Here is a 17,981-nt window from a genome sequence, read left to right on the forward strand (position 1 = left end):
CAGGCCGCGCCGCGGGGGTCGGCCCCGGCCTCGGCCGGGCGGGCGGGCGGGCTCCGGGCCGCGGGTCGCCGGCACCTGGGCGGGCGACGCTGCTCGCCTCCAGACGGTTACACCAGGCGCCTGCCGAGCGGCCCCCGGCCTGACTCTCCTTCCATTATCCCAGGTTCACCTCGGGTGTGGGCAGCCGGGCCACCTGGGAGTGACGGGGTCGCTTCCTTAAACTCGCCCCCAAACACACACGCACACACCCCACCCCGAAACCTCAGCTTTCACCCTGGGACTCCCGTCATCGTGTTGGGGGGGGGGGGAAACCGGGCTTTAGTTACAGTAGTTGTAAAATGGGAGAAATTAAAAACAAACAGAAGGGGGCAAAAAAGGGGGGGTCTGTGTGGGGCGTTTAGTTTCTTGAAAAAAAAAAAAAAAAAAGCCACCGGGGAGGACGTACGTGCCAACTCTGTTAGAGCGTGTGATGGGTTCGCTTCCTAGAGAAGGCTGGTGAGAGAGACCTGGGGGGAAAGGACGAGCCGATCTTAAAATGAATGGCTACTGCGGAATCCGAAAGAGCTTTTCTCAACCGCCTGCTGCAGAGAGCCCTGCTGTTTTTGAAGCCCTGGGTATCGCAGATTGTTTGGAGAGCGCACACCTCTAATCAGCCCGTGATTAGAGAGGAAAAACCTGTTGCATAATCTCATTTGCTCTGGGGTTGGCTGAGCTGTCCCCTTGAACCAAGGGGAAGTGAGTTAAGAGGAGGGTTTTAAAAACCTCTGAAGTTTTTATTTACACAGTACTCTGCCTGCCACTTTGCTTTAAAAGATTATGAGTAAATAACTCTGCTCTTACAAGTGAATCAAACCTATCGAACCTGTTGGGAAAATGACCAGGTATGTGTGTTCGTGTTCGTTCTCTCTCTCTCTCTCTCTCTCTCTCTCTCTCTCTCTCTCTCTTTCTTTCTCTCTCTCTCCCCCCCTCCATTTGGGAAGTAGACTGTCAGGGGAAAAAGCCTCTTTAGCCACTTTGTGGAGCTGATAGTACATACAGTTGACAACTGCTTCCTCAAAAGACCTATTTTTTTCATCTCCCTTAAGAAGAGACTTTTGCAGGTACAATTTCAAGAGAAGGAAAAAACCCAGCTTAACAATTGAGTTAATTACTTTTTAATTACTTGAGGATCACATATATTGGTGAGCACAGTTTGGGAGGCTGTAATTAAGATTTTTAGAATTCTGTATTTGGTGAAGACCAGCAGCTTGGAGAAGTACATTGAAAACTGAAGGATTTGTGGCTTTGTGTATTTTAGTCAAAATGTGACTAGGCACTGCAAAGAAGGTTTTGTCTTTGTTTTAAAAATAAAGTTGTGGAATTTAGCATTTGAAGACAATGTGGGAAGTGGATATTAATTTTTTTGGTTAACACCATCCTGTGTACAAATTCAGAACTGCAACTTGAGTTAGTTTTTAGGTGCATAATTTGTGTTTAGCAGAGTTCCACAAGGAGAGAAAATTAGAAATAAGTTTATTTTGAATTTTAGTAATTAGTGAATAAGTCAATGTTTAAACAGTACAAACTGTTGGTAATTATATTTACAATTTTGTTTTGTTTTAATCTCTGGTGTGTCAGCAACACAAGTGAAATACTTGTCTTAGAATTGTGCTGATTTTACCTTAGTGTTTTAGATGGTAAATTAAAATGGTCAGGGTCAGGAGTACACAACCACCCACTTCCTCCACACCCCTCACTCTGTTCAGTTTGGAAGTCCTTGTCTTTTGGTTCAGCTTGGTGAATATAATTGAGTACCTATAAAATTAAAATGTCAATATGAAATTGGTCAAAGCTTTAATTATAGTAATTGGGAAGAGAGCAAAAAGGATGATCTTGGTTACCCAATTCCCTTCCCCTCCTTTTTTTATACATTGAAAATTTATTTGTGGGGGCTGGAGAGATGGCTCAGTGGTTAAGAGCACTGCCTGCTCTTCCGAAGGGACCTGGGTTCAATTCCCAGCACCTACATGACAGCTCGAAACAATCTTTAACCCTAATTCCAAGAGACCTGACACCTTCACACTAATGCACATAAAATAAAATTATTTAAAAAATTATTTGTAGAGGCGCGTTCAGCTAGTTTAAGAGTAGGTCTGGCTGGGGTTAGGTGAGGCTCTACTTGTAAACCCATGTGCCTCCGTGCTCCTGTCCTCCCCCATATGAAATTTATTTGTCTGGGCAGCTTTGGCTTGAGTTAGGGGCTGTCTCTGGCTGCCCCCTCCCTCTGGATCCCTCTCCCCCAGCCGGGCTGCCTTGTCTGGCCTCAGGGGGAGAGGATACTCTTTAGTCCTGCTGTGACTTGACCTGCCAGGCTGGGTTGGTTCCCCTTAGGGTCCCCCCCCCTTTCTCTGAGAAGAAGGAGAAGGGGAGAGGCGAGAAGGGTTGGTATCAGGCTCCAAAGGGATGAAGTTAAAAAACAAAAGGACAGGAATGATGTTGGGGTTTTAAAATGTTTGTTTGTTTGTTTTCTGTAACTGCCTGAATTAGGAAATTGAATTTCATAGAATTTTCATTATTTGGGCTTAATATATTGAAGAAAGCAGCTTATGGAACTGTTCATTATTAAGCTTTTTCTATTTTCATTCATAAAGTCCTGTCAAATATAATTTGTTTATAATTTACCAATATAATTTATTCTAGAGTCTCATGTGTTCCTGGAATTTCCAACAAAGACAGTTTTCTCTTGTACCTTACCTGCACTAATAATTTCATTGAACACCAGTGGTATTTTTTTTTTGTTTGTTTGTTTTTTTAATGCTTTGAGCTCTCAAACAGAAGATACCATAATTTGAAGAAGTAGATTAATATAGGAAAATCTTACTTGGATTAACCTTCTCCGAAAGATAACCAAGGGTAACAGAAAACAACTTTAACAACACATTTCAACAGATTGAACATGTTAAAAATACTTCATAGGAAACAAAATACACTTGATGCTTGTTTGTCTTTAATAACTGTATCAGATTTTAAAATTGAAACTGATATTCACCATCATGAAAGAAAAAAAAAATCTTACTTAATGTTGGTTTAAGCAAAATCATAAAATAAATTTTGCCCAAAGCTACATATATTTCAAAGCCAAATATCCTTTTCTCCTAGTTTACTTGTGTTGTGGGTAACCTGTAATTTTATACATTTCTTTCATTCAGATAGATAAAGGGTTGGCTTTGTGAAAGAAGGGTCCTGAAGGCTGGCAGAAGGTAAAGAAGCAGGTTATACTTCAAGAAGAGCTCAGTCTCCTACATGGAATGACTGAGATGGGAGGTAAAAAACTGAATCAAATAAATGACTGGAGAAAACAAGAGTGGTTCAAAAGAAGGAGCTAAGGCAGTGTAAGGACAGGCGCAAAAATAAAAAAGCTTGCCAGGGGTATGAACAGCATAGGAGGAAATGGGATACATCTTGGCATGAAAGGAAAGAGGCATAAAAGAAAAATGCACCTTGGTACTTCAACAACAAGAAGAGAATAATAAAGCGTCACTAACTTCCTGATTGCTATTAGTTAATTATGTAGGTCTCTTGTCATTTTTGGTTTTTTTGTTACAAAAAAAAAAACATAGTCTAGTAGTCTAGCGGTGAGGGAATATATATAAAATATATATTACTATATATAAGCATAAAACTTAATTCCCAGTGTTAAGTTTAAAGGAAAAGGACCTACTACAGTTTTGTGGCCTATTTTGAGTTGGGAGGGATAAATCATAAAATGTTGTCATTATTAACTAGATTTCCAAATTGACTCACACGCAGACCAAGAAAAACATTCATTTTCTTTTGAAAACAGGGGTCTCACTTTGTAGCTCTGGCAGGTCTGGAACTCACTAGATCTGGCTGGGCGTAAACTTACAGAGATCTGTCTGCCTCTGTTTCCAGAGCGCTGAGCTTGAAGGTATGCAGCACCATGCCCCTGGGCAAGGATTCCTACTTACATGGATACTGAAAGTTTCAGACCCAGGTGTCCTTAAGGATTGAAAGATTTTCAGAATTTTATGGTGTGTGTGCCTGTGTGTTAGAAAAGTCTTGTCAGATGACTGGTAATGAAACAAAGATTAAGGAAGTTACAGAGAGCTATAGTCCTACTTACTCCTCTATTATTATCATCAAATTACTCAGTTAATCGAGATAGGAGTCCATGAACTCAAGCAACGATGGCACTGAGCGTCTGATCCCCACTTCCCGAGGGCTGGGCTTACAGGGCTGCACCATCACTGCCTGGGTAGTCCTAGGTTCTGAGCCCCGGGCCTCCAGACATGCTAGGCAAGTGCTTCACCGGTTGATGCATATGTTCCTCCCCGTCCCAGGTACTCTGAATAACTTATTTTGATTATGATATTTTAATAATTTTTTTTTTGAGAGAGAAGGTTTCATAAGGCTGAGTATGTAGTTCATAAAACTACATAAAACTCAGTATGTAGGTTTCATAAAACTCAGTATGTAGCTGAGGCTGGCCTGGAACTTGTTATCCTGCTGCCTGTCCCTTTGAAGTACTGGTATTACAGGTGTTTCCCCCTATGTTTTTCTTCTTTTCTCTTTTTAAAAAGATAGTGTCAAAATACTGTAGTTCAGGCTAGCTTGAAACTCGATATGTAGCCCAGGCTGGCCTTGATCTCACAGCAGTTCTCCCTTGCCTCTGGAGTGCTGGGCTTATAGGCACAAACCACTGCCTTTTCCTTAAACATTGCATTGAGAAACATTGCATCCCCTTTCCCACTTTTTTACACTCTTAAATTTGGGGTAGAGCATTGAAATCGGGATAAAGAATTTTATTAAAGTATCTCTGTCTTTTTAAAAAGATTTACTTTTATGTGTATGTGTATACATTTGTGTGAATGTATGTTGTGTGTAGGGGTGGCTGAAAAGGCCAAAAGAGGGCTTCCGATCTCCAGGAGCTGGAGTTAGAGGTGATTGTGAGCCGTCATAGATGCCGGCAACTGATCTCCAGCCCCCTGCAAGAGCAGGAGGTGCCCTTAACCACTGAGCCATGTCTCTGGCCCTCCATCAAGTGTTTCTATTGTGTATCTCTCTATAGAAGAATGTCTTCAAAATTATTCTATGTGTATATAACCAGTTTTTCCATATGTCATATTCTGACTCATTATAGATAAGTATATGAAAAAAACTTTATGGCAAGAAAGGAAAAAAGAAATATTTGAGACAGGGTCTCATTGTGTAACTGTGGCTGGTCTGGCCTGGCACTTGCTATGTAGACTGTGCTATTCTCAAACTTGTGGCAGTCCTCTGGCCCTGCCTCTGTAGTGCTGGGCTTGTAGGTGTAAGCCATCACACACCAAGCAAGTGTTGCCTTGATTTTTCTTTTTCCTTCTCTTTCTTTTGTTTTTGTTTTGTTTTGTTTCTTTTCGTGGCACACATCTTTAATCTCAGTGGGAGGCAGAGGAAGGTGAATCTCTGTGAGTTAGAGGCCAGCCTGGTCTACAGAGAGAGGGTTCCAGTACAGCCTGGGCTAACCTGCTAAGAGAGTGAGAGAGGGGAGAGAGAGAGGAGAGGAGAGAGAGATTTGTGGATATAAATGTTAGGACTCTGTAGTCATGTGATCAAAGTTAACCTGAGATAGCCCACTGGATAAAGGCATGGTTTTCCAAAATACCTGTAGCTTGGCAACCTGAGGTGGATACCTGGAACTCATGAAAAGGTGGAAGGAGGGAACCCACTCCACAGAGTTGTCCTCTAGTCTTCATGCACGCCTGAACAGTTCATGTGTGTGTTTGTGCACATACACGAAATAATAATGATGATAATAATAGTAATAATAATAAGATACTAGCCTGATTTGTGTGGCTTGAAAATATTTATCTGGTATCTCTGTAAGATAGTAGTAGTTGATTGGTACAATTTATAGGAAAGGGTGTACCATATATGTTGTGATATAGCAAGGTAATTAATTTTAAATATTTTCTCCCTTAGCATTTTATGGGGGTACATGTAGAGAGGTGCATGTTGCATGTTGTCTGCCGTATATATAGATTTTGGTGAATATTTTCAGTTCTTGGCATCAAGCCTGGGTCCTCTTTAAATACTAGTGAAGCACTCTACCAACTGAGCTACATTCCTGGCCTTGTGTGTATTAGTTTTTTTATACATGACTCATATCCTAGGATAGGACCTAACACTGTATCTTTTGATAAACATTTGCTGAATCAGTTGAATTTTTGCCCTGTTGCTGACCTGACCCCATTCTTCTTTAAATGGCAGGTGGTTGATTGTTGTCACCTCTTTCTTTTCACACTTTATAGTTCTTTCCTCACTGAGCAACACAGCTCTATCCTGTTCCAGTCACTTCTCAGAATACTCAAGTGTGTATGTCACACGATTATATAGTATTTTGTTTTTTGTTTCTTGTTTTTATGATTTGGTTGGTGGAGGAGCACATTCAGGAAGATAGTTCTTGACTTTGTCAGTTGTCTGTGGTATGTGAAACATAGACAGTGTTGTTTTCTTTTCCTTATTTGCTTTAGTTAAAAATGTCTATTCATTTGGAAGACAGCTAGTAAGAACTCTGCATTGACAATATGAACCAACTAAAATCAAAGAATGTGAGACATTCAGGAAACCTGACCATGGGATTTTTTTTTTCGTTTTCGTTTTTGTTTTTTCAAGATGGCTTCTCTGTGTAGAAATCTGGACTTTGTAGACCAAGCTGAACTCACAGAGATTCACCTGCCTCTGCCTCCTCAAGTGCTAGGATTACAGGCATGTGCCAGCACTCCCAGCTGAACATGGAATTCTGTATGGTATCATTATATTAAACTCTGGCCTATTAAAGATAAATTTAGAATTATAAAATGATTCATGCATGATATTTGTTTTGAAAACTCCAGGATAGGAACAGTACAAGCAGGAGATAAATAAAACAATTTAAATTTGTTGAAACTTGGTAACAGGCACTTTGGTAGTTTATTCTTTTCTGTATATTTGCATGTATTTGGAAATATACTTAATAATGTGTTAAAAGTATATATTGCCAATTATCACTGTAGAGAAAGAAACATAATAAAATTAGATGTTTTGGCGTTTGAACTAATTGGTTAATGAGGGATTTTTTTTTTTTTTTTGCACTTTTTTGTAAAGTTTTTAGTAACAAGAGTTTAAGATAGGGAGAATTTTATAGAAAGATAAGAAGTATTTAAAATTTAACTTTGACAACTTATAGTAATTTTTTTTCTTGTTTTTTTTGTTTTTCAAGACAGGGTTTCTCTTTGTAACTTTGGATGTTGTAGACCAGGCTGGCCTCAGATTCACAGAGATCCACCTGCCTCTGCCTCCCTGAGTGCTGAGATTACAGACGTGTGGCGACACTGTGCCTGGCTTGTAATATTTTATAGTTTATAGTATGTGCTTTGACATATTTTGTGGTTTTGTTAGGAATTTTCTGTTTCATAGATGAGGCTTAGAGACAGATACTGAGGAATTTATTTGAATCAAAAAGTAAGAAGTTTTGCTAGAACTGCGCTCAAAATGTTGTGATTTATACTTAGTATGTGTGTCTAAATACAAAGACTATTGATAAAAGACAGGGTTTCTGCTGTGTAGGGAAGGCTGGCCTTGAGCCCGGGAACCCCTGCTTCCGCTTCCCTCCTGTCCTGGGATTACAGGTACAGGTGCCACCATGCCCAACACAGTATTCCGTTGCTTTCTTTCTTGAGGTGGGGGAGTATGGCGACATAACCCAGCGGTTTTCAGACCTTAGTCTCAAGACACCTTTATACTTTTAAAAATTATTGAGTATTCCCAATATCTTTGTGTTGTCTATGTCATTATTTAACTATTAAAAATTAAAAATGTTTAAGATATTTACTTAATTAGTATTAAAAGTTAACTTTAAAATGATACAAAAACTAAATTTTATTTCCAAATGTAGAAAAAAATGTAATATTACTTTGTATTTTGCTATTCTTTTTACTGTATTGGCTAACAGAACAGAACAGAACAGCTTGGTTTGTTTGTGTAACGGTGAACTTCTGAATTCAGTATCTGACCTGATGTTTTACCAAGTGTATAAAGACAGGCTACACTCAAATACACAATTGAAAAAGATGGGATGTTTATTGGTATTTTCATATAAACATGGATATTTATCTCAACTCAGCAGGTATTGTGCGGGAGCCCGCCAGCAGAGTCCAACAGTACCTGAGTGGGGAGTGAGGACAAATCAAATCCTGCTTCACAGGGGTTCTGTTTGAAAGGGCTGTCAATCTGACTGAAGCAGCCGGGTTTATTGGGTTTATTCCAGGGTTCATTATTTATAGGCAAAGCAAGCAAGTAACATCAATACAAATAGAAAAAGGCGTGGAACCACCTAACCTTTTTTCAAAACCTACTTCCCCAGGTGAAAACATAACAAAGCAGCTTAACACGCAGATCTCCACACCACAGTGTGAGTCCTAGTGATCCAACTCAGCAACTCAGCTTGGCCACAGGTGTGTTGCTTTAGCAAGAGGCCATTTGCATCCAGGTGCTAGGGCTTCCGAGTTACCTGGAGCATCCGGGACTGTCAGCCTGGCTTTGTCTGTAGCTGCTTCCCACGGCTCTCCACAGTATTGGAGCGTTAAAGATTAGTTGCAGTGTCGAATCTGAGACTATATGAATTTTTTGTATTCTATAATATTAAAAATATATTGGTTCACTTGTGATTCTTATGAATCTTTGACCCCTGTTTCACTTTATAATGTGCATGGTCATTTAGAAAATAATGGTGCAGTGCTGCATGCCTATAATCCCAGCACTTAGGGAGGCAGAGGCAGCCTGGTTTACAAAGTGGGTCCAGGACAGGCAAGTCTACACAGAGGAACCCTGTCTCAAAAACAAATAAAAAAACCAAAAACAGACATTAGAAAGAAATTATGAGGGAGATGAAACCTTGCTAGGCCACAGAGAAGAACAATGCAGCCAGTCCTTATGAGACGTGATAGGCTAGAGTCAGATGGAAGGGGAGGAGGACCTCCACTATCAGTGGACTAGGGGAGGAGTATAGGTGGAGAACAAGGGGGGGTGCGCCTGGGAGGGGGCTACAGCTGGGAGACAAAGTGAGTAAGTTGTAATAAATAATAAATAAACAGAAAAGAAAGAAATTATGAGGGGCTGGAGAGATGGCTTAGTGGATAAGAGGATTGGCTGCTCTTGCAGAGAAGCTGGGTACAGTTCCCAGCACCCACATGGCAGTTCTCATCTGTCTGTCACTCCAGTTCCAAAGGACCTGACACCCTCCCACCAATGCACGTAAAATAAAATTAAATAAGTTTGAAAAGTGCAAAAATTATGTAAGAAAAAAATTACGAGATAGATTGGATATTCCTATCTTCTCTGCTATCCTCCTGGCTTGTGGTCAGAGAATGGACTAAGTATTGGAGGAGAGGGCTAGAGGAAGACTGCAGGGAGGGGTAGACACTGGACAGAGGCACAGCAATACAGGATGGGTGAGGCAAGAGGCAGAGGTAAACATCAAAACAGGTTAAGGTTAAAATGACTGACTAGTCTTTTGATTTCTTACCAGTACTCAAGTTCTGTTATATCCCATGTGTTCAGTTACAGTTGGGGGAATCAGCAGTGGCATCAGTGTGAAGAGTTTGAGGAGTTAGGCTACAGTCATCAGTGTTCTCAAATATTAACGAGGCTCTAAATTCAAGAATGAAATTTTAATGATTTACTTTTTTCTTAATAAGAAGTTAAGACTGAAGAAGACAGAGGCCATTAATCAATTTGTTACTTATGACAGAAGGAAAGGCCAAAGTCAGTACTCAAGGCCAAGCAGGATTCTAAGTAGCATTTTTATCCTAGTTGGTTTTTTTTTTTTTTTCCTTTGATGACATTTATTTAATAAGGCCATATAGTCAAGCTACCACCATTGCAAAGTAAGTTGATCTCCTGTATGGAAGCAGTGTGTTCGTGTGTGTGTGTGTGTGTGTGTGTGTGTGTGTGTGTGTGTGTGTGTTTTCAGTTGCATGTAGTATAGGCAGAATATATTTATGCATGGAAGCAAGATTAAGCAAGAAAATTGAAGCATGCCACAGGGGAAAATATTTTTAATTCAAGTCTGCCTTCAGTTATACTAGCAGAGACTTAAACCACAAGCCATTTATAATTTACTTAAACAGTTCAGGGTTCAGGCAAGGCCTTAGCATCAGTTAGGCTGTTGAGCGGTGTCATCAAGAGCTCCTGTTCTCGCCAGTCCTTGACTCGGTCATCTTTTCTTGCTTCGTAGTATCCTGACACTTTTTGTTGCCTGGTCACAAAATGGCCACAACCCTTTTCAAGGTAGAAGGGAGGAAGAGAATAGAACAGGTGGTCCTTCCCATTACACCTGCCTGCTCAGACTCTTAAGCCTAGTGTGGTTGGTGCATCCCAGCTGTTGGGATACAGAAGGTAGGAGGATTGCAAGTTCAAAGACAGTGTGGTTTATATAGTGAGTTCTAGGCCAGCCTGTGCTATATTGAGGTCCTGACTCACAAAACCAAAAGTCAAATCATGCTAAAACTCAACAAAATGTCTCACAGAAACTCTTGTCTGATTTCCTCGCAAGTGTCACTTGCTTGAATTATTTTCCAGGATTGTCCCCACTCGCCAGAGAGATGGTGGGTAAGGGAAGTGGGTGGCTTAGTGTGTGTTATGTATCACCTGGCTGAGGCTCATGGCTTCAGCTTGAAACTGGGATTCTGTTAGCATTTTGAAGAGGAAAGGTCTGTTGAGTAGTTAACTGTGTGTCTGCTGCAGATGGGAAGAAAGGTGAGCAGTGGTAAGGTGTTAAACTTGTCTGTATGCCAGAGACTCTTCTAGTGTCCCTCCTAAAACACTGCACTCACTTTCTTATTTTAGATTAGATTATACAGGCTTCTATTCCAGTTAGTTGAAGGATAAGACACTTGAGCTTTTTTTTTTTTTTTTAACTCTAAAACAGTATTACAGTCAGTATGTGTTACAGTCAGTGTGTGTATATTAGTGTCAGTGTGTGTGTTAGTGTGTGCCAGTGGCACTGTGTGTCAATATGTGTGTGTGTGCCATAGCTTGTGCACTTGTGATTCATTCTGGAATCAGTTTTCTCCCTCCAATTTTATATGGGTTCTGGGGAGCAAACTCAGGTTGATGTGCTTAGAAACGTTTTCCTTCTACTACAACTCTATTAACAGTTTGCGATTCGCTCAGGCTTGTGTGGTAAATGCCTTTACTAGCTGGGCCATCTTGCCAGCCCTGAGAGAATTATTTTCTCTTGTTCTTCTGACCACTTAGCATTTTATCATCAGAAGAGTGGATAGGATTCGAGAGGGCGTGGCACTGTAGTCATCTCGATTGCTGGGTGCCATTGACAACAAGGGATGGTAAAGAAGCTTAAAGTTATTTACTTTAAAGTTAAGTTTTGGTTTTTGATAGTCATTCATTACTTTTCTAAATTTTCATTGAAAATGAAAAAATAGTTACATTTAAAAATTAATTTTGTGACATTTTGCATGCTGTGCAAGTGCTTGTACTACTAAGTTATAATTAGATGTCTATATTTTAGCAAATATATGTGTATATAGTTTATAAATACCTTCAGTACAGACTTCTGAGGAAATGTCTTTCTGTCCAACATAAGATGTATTTTAGGCACCATTGTGGGAAATCTGGTCCACTCTGGCCTTTTATTGGACATTTGTTATTTGATGATAACGTTCATGCTGCATATTTGCTTGGATAAGATAAAAGAATAACTACTGCAGGTGATTCCTTTGGCCTTGTATTAAAAAACTGCTCCTCAGTGAAGCAGGACATTTGGTACATCGGGTACCATAGCATAGCTTCTATTTTGGTTTCATAGAACGAACCTGGTTCTTCACATGGAATTTTGTCAAAAGTTGTATGAACTTGTATACACAATGAGTTGAAATAATATTTTCAATTCTAGTATGTTGTGAAACACTATACTCTTTGAGAGCTTGTTAAAATAAGCCCCCAAACTACTAATCTTATACCAAAAACAATTTATTAGAAGTAGTCCCAGGACCTTGCAATGTAGGCCTATGTTCTACCACCAAGCTTTATCTCGAGTATACTTGTCCTTCTCCTCTCCCCTCCTCCTCTTCTTCCTCATTCTTTTCCTCCTTTTCTTCTTCCTCCTCTTCCTTCTTTTCCTCTTTTTCCATCTTTTCCTCCTCATTGTCTTCTTTTTCTTTTTTGGTAGAGACAGGGTCTGTCAGTGTAAGCCAGACTAGCTTTGAATTACTGAGTTACAGGAGTATGCTCTTGTGCCTGGCTTTCTTTTTTTGGTGAGTCTAATAAATTTCCCAGACTGGTCTTGAATTTGCTGTATAGCCTAGGGAGGCTTGAAACTTGGGATTCTTCTGCCTCAGCATCCTGAGTGGCTGTAGGGAAGTACTGCTATGTCTGGTCCCCTGGTACATTTTGTTTGTGGCTTTTCAGTATTGTGAGAACTTTAAGCTGTATGCCATTAACTTAGGTAGCTAAGAACCAAAAAAACATTTGCAATTTGACTTGTATTTTTAAGAATAAGCTGCGTATATATTTAATGACTGCTTTAAATGGTGTAAGGCGATATCTAAATCCATTACCGCCTGGTTCCTAAATGGAACTTGGAAACTACTGAAAGTCTTTTACGTGTGTAATTATTTACATTTTATTCCATAAATGACTTAAGAATCTAGTTAATGTAAATATTCATGAAGTTTAGTTTTTATAGCTTCCTAGTTTTATAACAATAGTCATGTACAGTAGAAAATCCCATTCTTTTGACTTCCCTGCAGCCCCTATAAAAGACATACTCAAGTGATTTTTGTGGCAAATAAATGTTCATTATTCCTACATAGCAAGTTCTAGACAAGTTTGGACTACATGAGACTCTTAGAAAACAAAAAATCTGAAAATAGCCATTAACAAATTATGTATGTGGGGCAAAGGGCTTATTTATTATTTGCTTTTATTGATTGAAAATTTTATTCTTGCTGTTATGACCAGAGTGGCAATGAATATGTATGAGCAAGTGTCTGTGTTTGGGCATGTGCCTGAAGAGTGCTGTAGCTGCCTATAATGTATTTTGAGCATATTTATTCCCATTTCCCTCCAGCTACTCCTCCGTTCCTACCACCAACCACTATTTCCTCCTACTTTTACAATTTTTCCTCTCCCTGTTTTAAGCCTACAGAGTCTACTTAGATCTTGTACAAATTTTTAAATGTTTGTATCTCTTCAAGTCTCTGATATCTCTGTTCTGTCCTAGGCTTCATGCCTCACTAAGGCACTCTGTAGCACTCTCCTCAGCACTCCTTCCCTTTGAGGTTTCTAGTGTACTGCCTGTAGTTGGAGCAGTGGTTCTCACCGTTGCGGACACTGCGGCTCCTTAACACACACAGCTTCTTACGTTACGGTGATCCCAACCATAGAATTATTTCATTTCTACATCACAAGTAGTAATTTTGCTACTGTTATGAATTGTAATGCAAATATGTGATATGTGACCCCCGTGTAAGTGTCCTTTGTCCCCCAAAGGGGTCATGACCCTCAGGTTGAGAACTGATGAGTTAGAGACACTTGTTAGAAAGGCACCCAGACATTTTGTGCCATTCTGAAGTCGTCTGTAGACTAAAAAGCCTGAGGTCTTGACAGTCAGCTACTTTTCTGCCTGCTATTTTGGGTGGAACAGCTTAGTCCTGTTTTGTATTTTATTGGGCCTTTCAATAAAATGAACTTATTTTTATAAAGAGTTATTTTATTTTTTTCTTCTTTATGGTTGTGCCTTGAGGCAGATGCTGCTGGCTAGAAATAACATTGTAATCTTGTAAGATAACTATTAGCAGTAAGGTTTGGTTGATTTTTTTTTTTTTATTCTTTTTGTATTTGTAGTTGTTTCAGGGTATGAAAACTGTACTTTGGTCTGAGAAAATAGAGCTGTTCTCTACTCCTTCCCTCTCTCTAAGTCACTGCCACCAGTAAGACTGAGCAACCTAACCGTCTCCTAAAGGTGGATTGTGCTAAGAAGTTTCCTCCAGAAAGCAAGTAGCCTTCTGGGATAAGCTAAAGATGATTGTCTCCAAAATTAATAGACATTTAGTGGCCAGTGATGTTCTCTCTTCACCCACTTCTTTTGGCCAGAGTTTGTCTAGTACCTCAAGGAGTTGGAGGAAGAAAGCCTCATGGGCTCTTCGTTGGCTTCCAGGCATTGCCTTGGGGGTTCTTTCCTTTCCACTGTTTACACAGCACCATTATGTATCTACATATACATTTCATTCCTCCTGTAGATTGAAGGCAAGTCATGTCCTTTAAAAGTGCTTGAGGAAAAAGCTTTGTACAACACACATGCTCAAAAATTGTTAAATAAATGAATGACCCATGAGATCCAATGTGTGAGGGAGATAATGGAATGAGCATTTCCTAGTGTGTATTCTGTTGTATGTTACAAGGCATTCTATGAATAAAAACTGACTCTGAGAAGGATGGGGGTGCTCTTTCCCGTAATCTAGACTGTGTGGCTGGAGGCTCAAGTGCTGGTTTTCTTCATCTTATGATGTTAACTGGATCAGAGTAGAGGGAGGAATTCCAAAGACCTCCAGGACCCTGTGATGGTAATGGGCTCTCAGTACTGGGGTATTCTTGAGGGGAGCAAATCTTTAGTCTGAATTCATACTCTTGAGTTCTGTGTTGCCTCCTTTCAACGTTTGCACATTTCCTTGGTATATCTGTATCTAACATACAGTGAAGAAAGTTAGGGAATTATATCTCCTTGGTATATCTGTATCTAACATACAGGGAAGAAAGTTAGGGGATTATATCTCCTCAGGCATAAACTATTTAGTAGGCCATGACAGAGTTCTGCCCCAGCATATCCTTTCCACCTTTTGTTGGGTTCAATAGAATTACTGTGCTCTGTACTCCCTACCCCACCCCCATACTTTAAATTATAGATGTTGTGATGCTGTCAAGCTTGGTCTCTTACCTAAATTTTTTTTTCCGGAACTTTAGAACACATAATAGACCAAGACCAGGTAAATCACAGTATTACATGTGTTGTAGAACTTCTTGATCCTTCTTAAATCCTGTTTTTCAAAATACTGTTCTTTGGACTCTTCTTGGAAAAGAATCCATCTGCATTTGCTTGTATGAAAACTACAGATACCTGGTTCTCATTCTTCAGAGATTGTGAGGTTCAAGATATTTTAGAGTTCCTAGGTAATTTTAGTATGCAGCCAACATTTAGAACTACTAATAAAAATATTCTGTTGATTTTGTAATTCCTTTTTAAGAAAATGTTATAAATTATGAAGTACTTTTTACATTCTTTTTTTATTAATGCAATTTACATCTTGGTCATAGGCCTCTCCTTCCTCTCCTCCCAGTCTCACCCTCCCTCCCACATCCCCTCTCCCCTAGTCCTCAGAATAGGGGAGCCCCCCTACCCAGACACTACATTTATTCACATGAGGACTGAGTTTGAACTACTTTTTTAAAACATAATTTAATTGTTTTGTAGTCACACAGTGACCTGTTGTGGTTTAAATAAGAACAACCTCTGTAAGCTTGTATATTAAATGTTTTCTGGTTGGTGAACTGTTTAGGGAGGATTAGGAGGTGTGGACTTTTTGGAGGGGTGTGTCAGTAGGGTAGGCTTTGATGTCTCAAAAGCCTGTGTCAGGCCCACTGTCACCCTCTCTGCCTGCAATGTGCAGATCAGATGTGAGCTCTCAGCACTGCTCCAGTGTCATGCCTGCCTTCCTGCCTCCTGCCATAATGGGAATGGATTAAACCTCAAAAACTATAAACAACCCCCTAATTAATCTTCCTTTATAAGTTGCCTTGGTCAGGGTATCTCCTCACAGCAATAGAAACCTAACTAAGATGTCCGTGAAATAGAAATCTTTTGCTTCTGTGATTCATCATTCTTTGTGCCACTTGCCTGTCCTCTCACTCTCATCCCCAGGATAGCCCTGACTTTGCATTCAGCTGAGGGTGACCTTGAATTTCTGATTCTCCTGCCTCAGCCTTTTGAGGGCTGGGATTACAGGCATGCACCACCATGCCTGGTATATCCTGTCAGCATTTGAATTTCAAACCTAGGCTTTGTACCTTTATGTCCTCAAGGTGAGAAAGACTGAAAATCTGTTCAGTTTACCAACTGAATCAATATGAACATTGAAAGAAAGGCCAGAAATATCTTTAGGACAGTATTTTTGCCAGAGCCTATGAGCCTCCAGTGGCATTTTTAATAATGTCAATTCACAGTTTGCATTATAGACTCAAGAATTAATCTCCAGATGTAGGATTGGATGGGTAGTTTTGCCAAATTCCCAAGTAATTTTTGTGATTAGATGAAAGTAGGAAGTATGTTATAAGCTTGACCTACTTGGTACTCAAATGAACACACCTGTATTCCTAGCCCATGCATTTTTTTCCCCCTTAGGGTTTTAAAGATTAGCTAAGGTCCATAACACCAGAATTAAAAAAGAATGAGCACTACTCAGGAAGGAGAGAAAAAGGAACATTTATTATATCATGCTTAAAACACCTTTTGCTCTGTTACTTGGTGCAATGTGATGTTTAAATGTGTTGGTAGCAAATGATGGTGTTTCTTTTGAACCTGGTTAAGAGTTGGTGCAGTCAGACTAAACAGTAGAGCTTTGTGAATATAATTCTTGGGATCTACCTATGCCATTTACTATATATTAGATGAGATGGTGAATTTAGGTAGTTTAGTTTTAAGCTAGAGTTTCATAGTGGACAACCTTACAATCTGCTTTTTACCAAATTTCCCTCATGCCAAACCTAATGTATTTGTTATACCCTGTCTTATTAATTTTACATATGGAAAAGACATTGCCTAATACCTATCTTCTTGCTTTGCTTTACATGAAATGCATACTGTGCTAGAGAAATTATATAAAAGAAGAATTTATTTTGGTTTAGGGTTTCAGTGAATGGTTGGTTGGCCATTGCCTTTAGGCTTGTGGTGAGGAAGAAAACATGTATTGTGAAAGAGGTTGCTCATTGCATGACAGCCAGAAAGCACAGAGAGAAAGAGGAAAAGGCCAGGAACAAGTTTTTATCTTTCCAGGGCATCTTTCTCAATGACTTGTTTTCTCCAGCTAGGCCCTATCTCCTACTTTTCCACCATTTCCCAAAAATGTTCTTATGAGAGTATTCATGTCCGTTTATCCTTCCCACCCTCACTCCAGAAAGGATCTTAGTGTGTATTTCCAGTTGGTCTTCAGTTCTCTGTGTAGATTAGGCTAGCTCTGGACTTGTAGCTATCCTCTTGTTTTGAAATCTGAGTGCTTGGATTGCAGGCATGAGCTACCATGCCTGAAAATATTCTTTTTGTTGTTGCTTGTTGAGACAAAGTCTCACTTAGATCAGGCTAATCCCTAAGTCACTATGTAGCCAAGGATGCCTTGAACTCCTAATGACTCTGCCGATTCTACCAGACAAATGGGGGCTGTTCTAGGTTTTCAATGATTGTACTTCAGCTTCAGACCAAGTCTTTTGGGGCAGGTAGAGGGATACTTCATTTTAAAATGATAGCACATATGAGCACCTTGTATATTATAGCATTATTGACATAGAGATTTGTAACTAGGTAGATTTTATACTACCATTTACCACTGAATGATTCATATGGTACTACAATAAAACTAATTTTGGATAATGCTTGATGAAAAATAATTTTTACTTAGTTTATTTAAAAAAATAGAGCTCAGTACTTTAGTTTCTGCATCTTTCTTCTTTTGAGCATTCTTAACATGGCATGAATTAATGGCAAACAAACAAACAAAAAAATTCAGGGCCTGATGATGAACCTCAGGTTTTTGTTGTTGTTTTGGGTTTCTGTGTGTGTGTGTGTGTGTGTGTGTATTTAACTTACAGAAGAGAATCATGATACCAGCATTTAGTTTCTTTTTCTTTTTTCTTTCTTTCTTTCTTTCTTTCTTTCTTTCTTTCTTTCTTTCTTT

General features: G+C 39.5%; 1 protein-coding gene across 1 annotated transcript in view; it reads left to right on the forward strand.

The window, feature by feature from the left end:
• The window catches only part of Dusp16 (dual specificity phosphatase 16), an 80,129-nt gene that overhangs the window by 793 nt on the left and 61,355 nt on the right, over positions 1-17,981 (forward strand). The window lies entirely within an intron of this gene.

Source organism: Psammomys obesus, unplaced genomic scaffold, assembly GCF_907164565.1.
Source record: "Psammomys obesus unplaced genomic scaffold, mPsaObe1.curated_primary_1811, whole genome shotgun sequence".
NCBI classification, from domain to species: domain Eukaryota; kingdom Metazoa; phylum Chordata; class Mammalia; order Rodentia; family Muridae; genus Psammomys; species Psammomys obesus.